General features: G+C 51.7%; 1 long non-coding RNA gene across 1 annotated transcript; it reads left to right on the plus strand.

Annotated features, from left to right (window-relative positions):
* The first annotated feature begins 6,625 nt into the window (after positions 1–6,625).
* Positions 6,626–10,156, plus strand: LOC137863524 (uncharacterized). Its single transcript, XR_011100947.1, has 2 exons — positions 6,626–7,840; positions 8,214–10,156. It is a non-coding gene; the product is annotated as an uncharacterized lncRNA (long non-coding RNA).
* The last annotated feature ends 3,870 nt before the right edge of the window (positions 10,157–14,026 follow it).

Raw genomic sequence — 14,026 nt, forward strand, 5'->3', positions numbered from 1 at the left:
CCCCGCGGTGGTTTTGCTCAGCAGAAGGTGACAACCCGCCAGCAGGCCCGGTGGCTTCCCCTCGCCCGCAGGGTACACGTACCCAGCCGGGCTGCGGCTTGCCGAGCAGTCAGGGATCACCGCAGTGCCTTTGTGGAGGTGGCAGCTATGGAAAGTGAGCGTCCGGCGCTGCAACGCAGCAGGACTTGTGCTCCTAGCAGTGGGATGAGCCATGGGCACCTCTGCTGTGCTGCCACGGGCTCGTGGCAAAGGCAAGAAGCTTTCTTTGGAGAGACCAGCTCTGTGTCTCTGGTACCAGCCTGAATAACAGGCTCACCTTTGCTGTTTTACAAATGGGAGAAAAATAAAGCGGAAAATTCAGATGTTACACACCCTTCAAGGACTGCTGGTGTTGCGTGCAAAAAAATACACTGCCTACCTTGAGCTCTCTGCTTCCTTCTTCCATAAGCCTCTTCCTCCAGTGTTTTGGTTCCTTGCAGACAGACTGAGGGGTTTCTTTGCGCATCTCCTCCAAAGGTTGTTTTCCTCTGGCTGGTGGCCTTTTGCACCAGCCTTGGCGTTTTGCAATTGCCCAGCTTCGTGCATGGTGTGGCATCCTAACCCCAGCCTTCCGTGCGCTGTCAGTGTTTGTGGCGGCCTCGGCTGCGAGCAGCAGTGTGCAAAATGGGTGTGGTGGCTGTGCCGACGGCTTTTTGGCAGCAACTCCTTCCTTTGCTTGGCTCTGAGGGTGCCCGGAGCGCAGCCCTGTCTGGACAGGGATTTCGTTACCCGCCATGCAGACTGCCAGCACAACCTTGTCATTGCAATTTGTCACACATACTTGCTATGTGTTTAGTATCTCGCTGAGGGCTCGTTCATCTAATCGCTACTTGTCTGGTGCAAGGAGCGGCTTCGCGTTCGCTGGGTCCTCAGCCACCTGGCCCCGTGCCATCCTGTCACCTCGCCCCGTGCTGTGCAGTGCCATGCCGTGCCATGCCGCCGGGCCATACTGCACTCTTGAAGGCAGTGCTGGCCTTGCATAGCAGTGAGGTGTGACCCGGCAGAACAAGGTTTGCTACCATCACCCTCCCTTTTTCCACTAGAGGGGGTTTAATTTTTGTAGAAAATGCCTATTTTTGTCAAAGCAGTAATTTTAAGAGTTTTTTTGTTGTTCAGGGACAGCCTCTGGAAACCTTTTGCGAAGGCACCAACTCCTCATTCCTTCCCCCCATGTCATTTTAGTTATTTGCTCTATTTATTTACTGCAAAATTTGCTGTTTTGCCTGACATTTTTCGGTTATCAAAATATTTTGATTATGTGCAGGGGAGGGGGCGGGTTGATGGTGCAGCCGACATTTCGGTAGAAAATTGCCTGTAGCTAATAGCTAAACTCAGGACAGGGAAGAGTGAGAAACTCCAGCCTGCCCTGGACAAACCCGCAGCATCACAGCTCCAGCCTGGGCCCACACAGAGCCCCAGGGAAGCCTGGACCCATTTCCCTCAATATTTGCCCCTTTTGGGTCCGAGTGCCCAGCAGGAGCGGGAACATCAAGTACAGTGAGCACGAGGAGAGGCTCAGCAGAGGACACGGCGCTGCGTGCGACGAGACCCGAAACTGCTGCGGAGGCTTTGCGGCAGCGCGAGACGGGACAGAGGCAGGATACAAAAAGCAGAGCTCGGCGGGGCGGGAGGGGAGCTGCGCGTCAAGGTCGCTCTGAAAAGGGCTGGCGTTCTTTCTGCTTTGTTTCCTCTCTCTGTGAGAAGCAGAAGTGCTTCTCCGGAGGGCAGATGTGCCAGCACGTTGGCTGTGGAAATGGCTCCTGCCTGCACTTAGTGCCAGGCAGCTTTCTGCCCTGCCAGGGGAGACCAGGCTGGGGCTTTGCCTGCCCTGAGGCAGAACGGGTGCTCGCTGCAGCGCTGTGGGTCCTGCTCCACGAGCACCCGGCCGTACGCCCAGATCCTTCCCCTGCAGGTCTGGGTCTGCCCTGCTCAATCCCCTCGCCGCTGCCAAACCTGCACCATCTGGGCAAATTCCAGCAGCTTGGGCACAAAAATAAAATAGATCGAGAAGAACTTGGCAAGTGCCGTCAGCGGAAGATGGGCTGACCATGAATGAAGTGCAACCTGAAAGCAAAGCGATTCTCACACAGCCCAAATAGCACTGTGAGATTATCTACTACAGCATCTCAGGCTTCTGGATACAAAGCTGTTAACGGTTTTGAAGATCAATATTTATTCAACTGGCCTGCGATAACTTTGTCTGCTATTGCAATTTTCCTGTGTCTAAACATTCTCGTGTTATTTCCCTAAAGCCGGCAGGTTTAAAACTATTTCTGACTTGTGTTACCAAACTTGTAATTTGTCATTAATATGGCATTCTGTCAGAAAAGCAGTACTGTGGGCATGTGTGTGTAAATATTGTGCTCTCCTGGCAAAGCAAAACGTTGTGATAGCATGATATGTTATTTAATACAGAGCTGTAGATTAGGCAGGAACATTTGCAATACAAATCAGTCCTGACATCAGGCATTTGCAAAAGTCCTTGTTATGCTGATACAGTAGGAAAACTGATATTTTCAGTTGAATATTTTTTTTTGTCGTGCTCCTTGACCATCCCATGGACCACTGCCATATGACACATACTATTAAATTATACCATCCAAGAGTTATGTTGTACAACTCAAGGCACTAGCCCCAGGAGGCAGCCCTTAGACACGTAAAGAGTCTGTGAAATGGTAAGTTAGTGGTTGTCTTTTGATGCCTTGGCTCTCCTCACAGGAAAGACAGCCTGGCTCCTGGCTTTTTACCTGGAAGACATTAATTCCTAAACACCAGGTCCGAGGACTTGTGAAAAGAAAACCCAAGCAGCAAAGCCGTGCACCTCTGGTAGCTGGCATCCAACCAGCTATTAGGAAAACACGTTTCTCTGAGATGCCGCTCACCCCATGGACTGCTCCTGGCCAGGTGCTTCCAGGAGATCCAGCTCCATTTCCAAAGCAAACAGGTCCGTGGCCAACCCAGGAGCACCAGGAGGGAGCTGAGGAGGCCCCTGGGCAGGCCCTGCCCCCCAACATTAGCTAGCATTTGTGGAGACCAAAACCTCCGTGTGGCTTGGAGAGAGGCCGCACTACATACTGCCTTGTGAACGCACTTACAGCAACATTGTTTGGGACAGAAGACCAGACACTTGCCTGCCACATCTGGCCTATCTCCAGTGAAATCTAATAGCAGCTTCATGCTTTCCATCAAAACTGCAAACAGCAGCATTATTTGTAGAGGAAGAAGTAGCATGAGGAAGCAGTTGCTTAACACCATCCCTGGGTGTCTATCCTTGAAAGCCGTGGTCATTTCTGGGACCTGCCAGGGCAGCTGCTGCCGAGCCCCCCGGCAGAGACGGCTGTAGGTGCCGGGGAAGGAGAGCTGGGAGGGAATGCAGCAAAGAGGGAAGCGGCAGTAAAACCCGTCTCACCCAAAAGGCAGGGCGCCAAAACGAGACCACCCAGAACATGTTTAATTAGTGCTTTTCCTAAATGAGTGCTGCTCCCTGCTCTCAGCACAACATCAAGTCGAATGGGTGCGGTAACGTTGCTCTTGCTGCGAGTGTGAGAAAGAAATAAATGCAGGCAGCCGGGAAAGGACGCGGGCAGCGGCTGTGCGCTGTGTCCAGGGTATAGGGTCGATCCAGCACTGCAGAAACAAGGCCACATGTGCATTGACAGCCATGCTCGACACCTGGGTCCTGGGGGTGGCAGGGCAGGCAAGGTGACGTCCTCTCTGTCTTACAGCCTGTAATGAGGGAGAGGTGGCAATGGGATGGTCAGCCTGAGCCACCACGTTTTGTTTGGTCCTTTTGCAAGACTGCGTCTGGTAAAATATTTCAATTTAAAAACAACAACAACAACAAAAAGACTTCAGAATCTGGCTTCTGGAAACAGGGTCTACATTTCTGCACTCCTTATAGAAAAGAAATCCAGTTTTGTTTTAAAGAAAGAGTAGTTTTAGCCTCTTGGGGAAACTACCTAACTGTAAAAAGGCAGAAGAGAAAGCCCAAATTAGTTTCATGATGTCAGTAAATGATACCATGAATTGAGAAATCCATGAGTTTCGCTGAAACCAGTCACGGTTTCCACCTCCCCCTGCCTCTCATCTGCTCAGCAACACTTTGCTCAGGCCTGGGGGGGTGGAGGGAGCCAGAGGAGTGCAGGGGTAGCTAAATATTTCCACATCTGGTTTGGGGAAGATTTGGAAAAATAATTTCACCATAGAATTAGCTGCAGTAATGAAGTTTATTTGTTTCTCTCGCTGTACTGCAACATCTCACAGCTTAGCTGTAGCCACACTCCTGCTGCGGAAGGCAGAGTGCCAGGGGCTGCCAGGCCTGATGCTGCAAACTCACCTGCACCTCGGAGAGGAACAGGGTTTGCTTCCCGAAGAGATAACGGGGCTATTCACAGCCATGGAAAAACTTCTGCTGTTCCGTTTTATCAGCCTCTCACTGGGAAGGTTTTGCCATCCAAGCCCGAGTTCTTCTGCACTTTCACTTACTGCAACACTGTGGTTTCTTGTGCTGAAAGGAAAGCAGCTGTTGGTGATACCAAAGAAAGTTAACATGGGAGACAACTGCATGTGTTTAACCATTTATTTGCATCTACAAAAATGCTCCAAGAAAGCAGAGAGATCTGTTCTCGAACAATGAGGGATTTATCTCAGGAGTGTACTTTGCCTAATGAGCTGTGCAAAGCCAAGGGGCATATGACGACTCTTCACCTCCAAAAAGTCCCATGATGCGGGTTGCCAGCTGCACCCATATCGTCTGCTAAGACTCTACAGAGGTCACTCAGATGCAGCATTTTATCTCTGCAGGGGCATTGGCCAGTTTGCAAAATGCATAAGCAACGGGTTCCTGCGGCTGTGATGCTCAGGGGCCGAGGGGTGAATGCTGCTGGGTGCCTCTTCCCAGCCTCCTGCGGGCTTTTCCCTGGGAAAGGCCGTGCCGAGGGAAGGCATCAGCACACTACGAGACTTCTGGGCAGGTTTTGTTTTTTTCCAGCAGTTGCCGTCTGCAAGCTGGAGCCAGAGCTCACCTCCTCGCTGCCGCCTCTGCGTCCCCCGGGGAGGGCGGTGGGCAGGGAGCCACCGCGCTCAGGAAGAGGCTTTGTTGCGGACGGAGCTCGGCCATTGAATTCAGCTGCTCACAGAGAACCCCACACTTGTTTTCAAGATTTATTGTTTGCTCTGGAAAGCAGCTCTGAGCCTGTGCACCCCGGGCTGGACCCAGACCCGAGGTGGAGGTGTCCAGATGTTGGGGTGGTGGCGGAGAGGCCTGGTGTAGTGTGGGGCGTACTGAGGTGCCGTGGTGGTGGCAGGAAGCAGGAGGAGGCTGCATGCAAAGAGCGACAGCATCTTTTTTTTTCTGTTGCTACACCTCTTCGTGTCCTCTCCCCCTTCCCCTGCCTCCAAAGTGCCCATTGCTTCAGGCTGCTCTCTCTGAGCCCCAGGCGCGTTGTGTGCATGGCCTACTGGCACCAGTGAGCAGGGCAGCCTGTGGGGACAGGGATGGGGACGGGACCTGGGGCTCTGAGCTGGGGCAGGGGCTGCGTGGCCCCGTCCTGAACCAGGTCCCCTCCTGGGATGTCTGGGGGAGGAGGCCTGCGCCATAAGCAGGCTTTACAGGGCCTCCGAGAGGTGCCTTGGCAGCTGTCATGTGCTCGGCGTGGAGCGCAGCTCTCCCACCTCCCTCCCTGGCTGGCAATAACTGCTAGAAAGCAGCCTTGAAACAGCAAACGGCTTTCTAATAAAGCTGGCAAGTACTGCGAAGACAGAAAGCGTCAGAGAACCGCATGTGATCACGGAGAGCAGCCTGAGCTGCCCTCACACCAGGCCTTGCACTGCAATACTTCGGTGGCACGTCGCCGCTGGTGGTGGTGGCCTGTTGCATGGGTACTGTGGAGGTGTTGGTGCAAAGAGCTGCACTTTGCCTTCTTAAAAAGGAGTTAACCTGTTAGAGTTAACTCCATAGAGTGGCCTGTCTGTGCCCATGTGTGACTATTTAATAAAGTGATCCATGCAGCACCACTCCTGTTTGCTCACTCTTCATCATTGTTTTGTTGTCAGCATCACTCTCAGTAGCGTTATTTTAAGCTTTTATTTTGGAGGGAAGTTTCTGAGGCTGCTCCTGAGAACGTGTGGATCCCATCTGGATCTGGCCCTGCTCTGCCCAGTGCAAGCCCAGCAGCACTCCTCTGTCTGGCCAGCAACGGGGACCTCTCCCTCACTGCAGGTGGGCTCTGAGATGTGCTCTGGGGTGCTGCTGCCCCCGGGGAGCAGGGGTGGCCCGAGGTTTTGGCAGCACCGGAGCGGTGCTGGAGCAGTGCGGGTGCGATGCTGGAGCGGTGCCGAAGTGGTGCTGGCCGTGCCAGGCTGAGGACCAGCAGAGGGAGCACAAGAGTGCAAAAATCCCACCTGGGAGCTGGGGGGAGAGAAGGGCTCAAGCTGCACTGGTGTGCACTGGTCCACTGCTCTGCCCTGAGGGTGGCAAATCGCTGCTCCCCGGGTCAGCGGGCACAGTGGGACCTACAGGGACAGCACCTAGCAGCAGCAGTGATGCTGCAGGCTCGTTAGGGCACATTTCAGGTCAGATTTTCTGCCCCCCTGAAATTCCAGCTCGCTCTTCTGCAAGTCACTGCAGCAAGCAAACCCAAAGCTGTGCCAGGTGCTGGGGTGGTGGCAGGGCAGCTGGTGCCCCCCGGGCTGTGCACAGAAGCTTTCAGCATCGCTGAACCTACTTGCTGTTGGAGCCCGCTCTGTGAAAAAGACACCGTGGTGAAGTTCACAGGGTTATTTTTGATAGAAAAATGTATTTGAATGAAAACAGAGCAGCTGTCCAATTGCAGTCAAAGGACATGGCAATAGCTGTGCTGTGGGCTGGTGCTGCCTTTCTTGCTGCAATTCTCTTTCTCACGGAGCCAAAGATACCACGAGGCTATGGTTTACACCGGGGCATATGCTCTCAGTTAGTATTTGCATCCTTCCTGCCGTCATGCAATAGAAGTCTCTGGCTGCATTCACAACACAATTCCTGCTTCTTCAGTATTTCTATGTGGTGAATCCACCTGGGAGTGGAAGCAGGAAGAGGGCAGCAATGGAAACAGGCCATCACAGGAGCTCAGGAAGGAAAAAGGCAAGTAACGTCTAATGCATCGCTGCTGGGGTACGGCTCTGAGGACTTGTTTCAATTGCTTACTGAAGGAGAGTGTGCTGGGCAGAGCTGCCCTGAGCCAGCGCCACAATCCCAGCTGGGAGAATTCACCCCTCGTCTGTGCTAATATTAAAAACATGCTGGATGGTTCAGTTTTAAGCCCGGTTATCTTTCTCACTGCATAGTTTGACACAATTGCGTGGCAGGATGTCTGCAGAGGTCAGATGGGAATAATAGAGGTGTTAGTCACTCCAGAAAAGGAATTAAATTGTGCCAGCGTGCTTGCATGGTTACTTCTGGTGCTGCTGTAGGGCAAGCTGCTAGGTCTTGTCTTGCGAAAGTTTCTGCATTTTTACAGGAAAGGATAGCTGACATTTTTTACATTTTCATCTGCCTTTCATAGCGGGGCAGCACGCCTGGGCCGCAGCTGCTGTGAGAAGGGCAATGCCCCCTTGCACAGATGGAAAATAGGAGCACAGTCCCTGGGCTGTGTGTGCAGGTGACACCATGCAGGCAAAGAAAGAGGGACCGAGGATGTCCTCAGCATGAAACAAGCTGCAGAGCAGGGCACGCAGGCTCACCCTCACACGTCCACCCGAAGCTGCTATGGAAGGAAGGGACCGAGCTGACGCCGGCAGAAGGGAATGGCAGTTCTGGAAATGTGTGAGTCATGCTCGGGTTTGACATTCAGGATAGAAAGGCTGTGATGCGCAGGCTGGGCTGGTTTCCTCCGTGGCTCCTCGGCGGGCGAGGGGGCTCCAGTGGGTGCATCCTCGGGGGCCCGGCCCCACCACCCCGGGGCAGCCACACACACAAGAGCAATTGTGGTTTTCTTGCTGTTGGGCAATGAACGGGGCCTGAATATTGTTGTGGATTTCAATAGAAAATGCTTTCAGATTGAAATGACCTTGATTACAGCTGGTTGTATAATTTGTTGTGAATAAGGTTCTGTGCAAAGTTTGCCATTTTTTGTTTTCATTGCATAATAATTAGTGATTACATTTTTCCAGTATTTATCCCGTGCTAATCTTGATAGGAGCCTGAAATGCCAGCAGTGAGATGACATGAGCCAGCATCCACGCAAACCAAGCCATTATTTGCTTTCGATAGGCCAGGAACAGCAAGCAACCTAGAATTGTTTCCCTCTCATAAACATACATCTCACTCATGTCCAGTTGGCTATTTTTAATTTTATTAAGGGATCTGCAAGTCCCCCTTGGGGGACAGAAGCAAATGGAGAGATGAATTAAACTTAGCTGTGCACTCTGTGAACAAAAACTTTCAGCAAACATGTATTTCCTTGTAAACCAGTTCATTCTCACAGTGTTCCTTGCCCTCACTATGGGATCATGGTGTTAGTAATGAAAATAAAGATGCGTTGTCCTTGGTGTTTATACCGACCACTTCTAGAACCAACCAGAATGCAGAATGTCTTTCCTTCTATGCAATTTCTGGAAGAAAAATAAAATAAAATAAAATAAAATAAAATAAAATAAAATAAAAAAATAAAGTCAACAGAATTATTTAACAGAATAATAATAAAATACATTTTGTAGAAATTTCTTTTAGATTCAGTGCATCTTTCTGCACTGAAGCATGACTCTAAGGGCACATCTGGAATTGCACTGATTAACAATGCAAGCTCTAAACTGGAACAAAAACCGAGATGAGCCCCACTAGGCCTTGTATTAAGCTGGAATATACCTAAGTTAAATTGTTTGGGAGGGGGGTTTAAATAAGCCACAAGAAAGCCTACTTTAAACCAACATGGTCGTGTCTGTACAGGAAGTTGCACCAGTGTATTTGAGCCAATGCAAATTTGTACGCAGACAAATCCTGCGGGGAGGGAACGGCTGCGTGTGGCGCGTCCTCACAGAGGTTCACACTTCTGGCTTGCAGCATGCTCCACCTTTTGTGCCAACTGCAAGCCAGGTGAGCAATGACAGCTACAGCAGGAGCTTGAAAAAATTGGAGGTCATAAAGATTTGCCTGTGGAGATCAGTGGATGCAGGACAAAGAAGTTACTCCAATAAGTCAGCTGCAGTGAATTCACTGGCATTTGTGTGCTGTTCTGCCTCCTGCGCTGGGTCTCACTGAACAGCAGGATTTGTGGGAACGTTATTATTTTACGTTTATAGGAACTTTATTTTTTAGGTGAAACATGATTTCTTTGAAGGATAACTCTGAGCTGCTGTAGATAACGCCAGTAACTTCAATTCCTTGCTCATGCTGGCAGGTTGGCTGACACACAGCTGAGCCTGCTGGGCTCTGTATGTGATCAGTCTGTTTTAAGGCACCAACAGGGCTCTGCCTCCTGCTGCTGCTCCGAACCCAGCAATGCAGAGGGCTCCAAGTAGACTTAGGAATGGAGCGCGGAGACATTGGAGCATCTCCAAGGGGTTTCTCCAACGGGGCATCTCCAGCGGGGCATTTCCCAGGGGCTGTGCTGGGTGCTGTGCTCCTGCTGTCCCAGCACATGCACGCACAAATACACATTCAGAGCTGGACAGAGGGCTTGCAGCAGCCCAAGAGGAGGGCTCGTCCCACGCAGGGCTGGGGGACCAGACCCAGCCGGCTTCTCCAGCCCAGGGCCCAGGGGAGTGCAGGCCTCTCATCTGTAAATGTTATTGTATATTTATAAACAAGACCAGACTGGAGGGATGACATGGCTCTATTTACCCCAGTGGCATGTAAAAGTAAACAGCCCGATGAGTTGATCATTAACTCGCCTCCCCTGCTTTGCTTTCATGCCTTCTTATATGAATAGAAACATCTCTCCCCCCCCATCTCCTTTTGCTCTGTCTTTGTTTGCCCTATCTTCATGAGCGCTAGTTTAATAGCCCTCCTTGAACTTGGAGAAGGCTATCGTTTGCTTGCAGATCAAAACAATGCTGCAATGCTGGCTGCCTTATATCTGAATCCCCCCTAAATTCTGCTTTACAACTGAGATTAAAAAAAAAAAAAAAAAAAAAAAAGAAACACAACTTGCTCTCAGTTTCAGCAAACAAACAAGCAGTGAAACTTTGTGTGGTTCGGGACAGTCCCATGAAAACAGAGACTTTACTGAGAGCTTGGCAGCAAGCCAATTTGATGCATTAATCTAAAGAAATAAATCACATGAATTGGAGATAAGCACATGTTTCCCCCAAGCAAATAGAGGCCACTTGGCTGTGAAAGGCATGTCTTGCTCAAATAATGAGTGGGAGACTCTAATTTCTTGCTTGCAGTTGGTGTTTCTTAAGGGGCTTGCAGGCTGCGAGCAGAGGAGTAGCTGAGCGTTATCAGCCATCTACTGAAAGGCTGTGTGTCTCACACAGCTCACATAGCTAGCAGAAAAGTCAGCGTAGACTATTTTCCCACCCACACACTTTCACAAGGAGTGAACGGCGCCACTACTGCACAGGTCTTGTAAAGGGTCAAGGATTTATTTTTCTTGAGTGAGCAACAGGCTGCTTTTCCACCAGCAATAATATTTTGTGACAGCGAGGCACCATCCCGAGGAAACAGTAGTCTCCAATGCAACGGGTGCCAGAAGTGCAGGCGTGCAGCTGCTCGAGGTCCTGGACCTCCGTGGCACGCACAGACCTCTCCTTTGCACTAGGTTAGGTTTCGAGGACGCGCTTGTAAGGTAGCAACCACCTGAACTTCTGCTTGTGAAGGTGTAACCTGCCTCCCTCATGTCTCACCGCATGAGCCTGTGAGCTAGAGCCTGGGCAACTGCTGGCTCTGCAGGCAGCTGCGGGGATGCTGCATGGGATGAGGGACAGGGACAGAGAGGAGCAGGAGGGCAAATTAAGCTATCAGTGTTACTTTACATCCACCTTCAGTTGCTTTTCTCCTTTGGGCAGTGAAAACCCGCAGGTTTGGAGAAGTCACACGGGTGAGGTCTGCTGCAGACTTCATCCACAGGCCTGAGCATCAAAACCTGGCATCAGCAGCTGCAGCAGTGTGCTGTGGTTAATCTGGAGTTTGGCTCTTGTGGCTCAGGAATTAGTTTCATGAAAACCTGAAGCAGCCCAACCAAACCTGTGTAAGTTCCATAAGCGCCTGGTTGGGTACCCACAAGCTTTCTAGCTTAACTGAGGCAGCATGAAGTGCCCTGAGATGAGCACCTCTTCTCTTTGCCCATGCACCAGCAGCTGGCAGTGCTGCCACCACACACCTTCCTTGGATGCTGAGAGCAGCACAGGGATGTCCCTGGCCGCTTCATGGGTACCTGCACGGCTGTGGGGTTTGGGAGAGGAGACAAGTGGGAGCCAGCTGCTGCGTGGTGCCTGGGGAGCCATTAATTTGGCAGAGAAGAAGCCGCTCAGCCCCGCTGCCTCGCCTCTCCTTCCCCCAGCTCTCTTCTTCGAGGCCACATTGGCAGCTGGCTCGACTCTTGCAGAGCTACCAAACCACATTTCATGAAGATTGATCACAGAAGCCATTGTTGTCCCGTGTTAAGCCATTTATTTGCTGGTGAGTCCCCAGGGTCCCTCCGGAGGGAGAGGGGGAAAGTGGACAATAACGAGAGCAGAGGGACCCTGCCCGGCGCAGGCTTTCTCAGAGATGCGAGCCCCCGGCTAACCGCAGAGTGCTTCCACCCAGACACCCAGCTATTTTTAGCCTAACATCCAGGCTGGGTTGCTGCTCGCAGCCCCAGTGTGCTCTTGGCAGCTGGCTGAGCCGCGCAGCGATGGCGAGCAGCCTGAGGATGCGAAATCGGGGTAACGGGGCAGGCAGGGGGCAGGTCCCACGGCCTCACACACAGAGCGCTCTTCAGGGCATCCTCTGGTAAGGCTGCCGTGCTGCACGTTGTTCTTGTGCACAGATCACGCCTGCTTTGTGTGGATATCAAGGGCAAACCAAGGATATACGGGGAAAAACAAGGGCCTGAAGAACGACGTGGCTTCACTTTGCTCTGCATGGCCTCTCCTCCTGCTCTTCACAGGACGATGCTTTGACCTCCTGCTCAGCGGAGCAGGCCCAGCCCCAAACCCAGTGCTGCTGGTGGTCATGCCCCAGAAATTATTGGCTGCTCGTCCCGGGACACAATCACATCCTCCAGGGTAAACGGAAGAAGATAGAGAATAAATGCTCCATTATAGTGATTGTCAATGGAGACAGAGGTAATAACCATAACGAATGGAGTCTCCTCGGGGGGAAGAGGAGAGTTTCTGGGCAGAGCTGGGTTTCCTTCAGATGCTGGCTATCCACCGAGTGGGCTGGGCAGTGCTCCCAGCCAGGGCACTGCTGGTGGACTTTGCTGCGGGTGCTCGCTGCACTGTTTGTGTGCCTGGCTGTCTGGGCACATGGCATTTGTTTCTGCTCCTGGACTGGGAACATATTAAACAGGAGACTGGAGAGCAGCAAATAATGAATACCACACTCTGGTCTGAGCTCTTGGATGAATAATCATTGGTGTTGAAATATATGAGACTCTGTGAGTCCAGGATCCAAGTATTTTCACCAATACCCAGCAGTTGTCCAAATACACACAATGAATAAAATGAACCACAGCAAACTCAGACTGGGGAAGGGGAGTGCTGGTTTTGCTCTCTCTCCCCTCTCTGTCACCAAGCGATGGCACAAAATGGGCAAAAGTCAGCCCTTCCAGCCTTGCTGAGGCCATGGTATGTCCGAGCCATGCAATGGACTTTTTGTGCCAGGCACCTCTCCCCGTGCTGCTCACGGGCTGTGAATGTGCCAGCTGATGCCAAGGGCTGCTCCTCCCTGGGCTGGCCAGCAGGTACGGGGACGGTTTGTCCCTGCCACCACCTGGGGCCACCACAGTAAGTGAGCTCTGCCCCACAGTGCCCACTCCCTCTCTCAAGCCTATCTGCAGCAGAAAAGGCACACAAGCAGAAATGCCCGGGGTCAGGAGTCACTGGCATGTCGTTTTTAAATAGTTTGGCTATTTTAAATGCTGACAGTGTTTGTTTGTGAGGCCACAAGCTTTTCACAGCCTCCCCCTAAAGCCACCTGAAGCAGAGCAGCTGGATGCTGGCATGGGCAGCTCTGCTGTGGCCCAGCAGTGTCCCTTGGCTGCCGGGGACAGGAGCCATCCCCATCCACAGTGAGGAGCAAGCAGAGGCACGGAGAGATCTCAGCCAGAGATCTCCGTGAACTGCTGCCAGGTAGGAGCCTCTGTGCAAGAAGTTGCTATTTTATACGGTCCAGGGTGACTCCTGGCTGTGTTTTTCTTGCCTGTGCTCGAACTAATGTTTTGTGCCAGTCGATATTTCTCTAGGTAGCTGTTCTGTGTGATTTCAGCTTATCCAGCAAACTTTTTGTTCAAACATCAGCTGTACTAAATTTGTGCAAAGCAATTCTCATGCTGTCCAGATGCCACTGCTTCTAAAAATAGTCCGGTCTAGTCCATTTTCCCAGCTTCTTGCCTTTTATCAGTAATACTTTTAATAGTCTTTGCCATATTTCAAGAAGAGGAGTCATTTGTCCATGTCAGGCCAGCAATTACTGGGAACAAGAGTCCTTCCCAGTTCCCCCATACTCCCATTCATGCTCTTACACACACACAAAAAAAGACCAAGACAAAACTGGGAGTTTCAGAAGCTGTTTTTGCACTGGAAAACAGAAGCTTTTGGTGTACACTGGGTGGGAGCTGCACCACGTTGGGCTGAGCCCAGGCCTTCTTTGCAGAGTTCCAAAACTGCTGTGGGTCCCTTTCTTGGGGCTGAGGCAGCATCTGGAGTGGGTGTGGGACACCCCCAAGGTGCCCTGGCATGGTGGGATGCTGTCCGAGTGTGGCCGTGGAGAACCGTGGGGTGGGATTGGGATGGGGCGAGGTGGGATGGGGTGGGGTGTCAGGGCAGCGGCAGCTCCCTCCTGCTGCCAGCTCAGTGGAAA

The sequence above is a fragment of the Anas acuta genome, chromosome 13 (assembly GCF_963932015.1).
Source record: "Anas acuta chromosome 13, bAnaAcu1.1, whole genome shotgun sequence".
Lineage (NCBI taxonomy): Eukaryota > Metazoa > Chordata > Aves > Anseriformes > Anatidae > Anas > Anas acuta.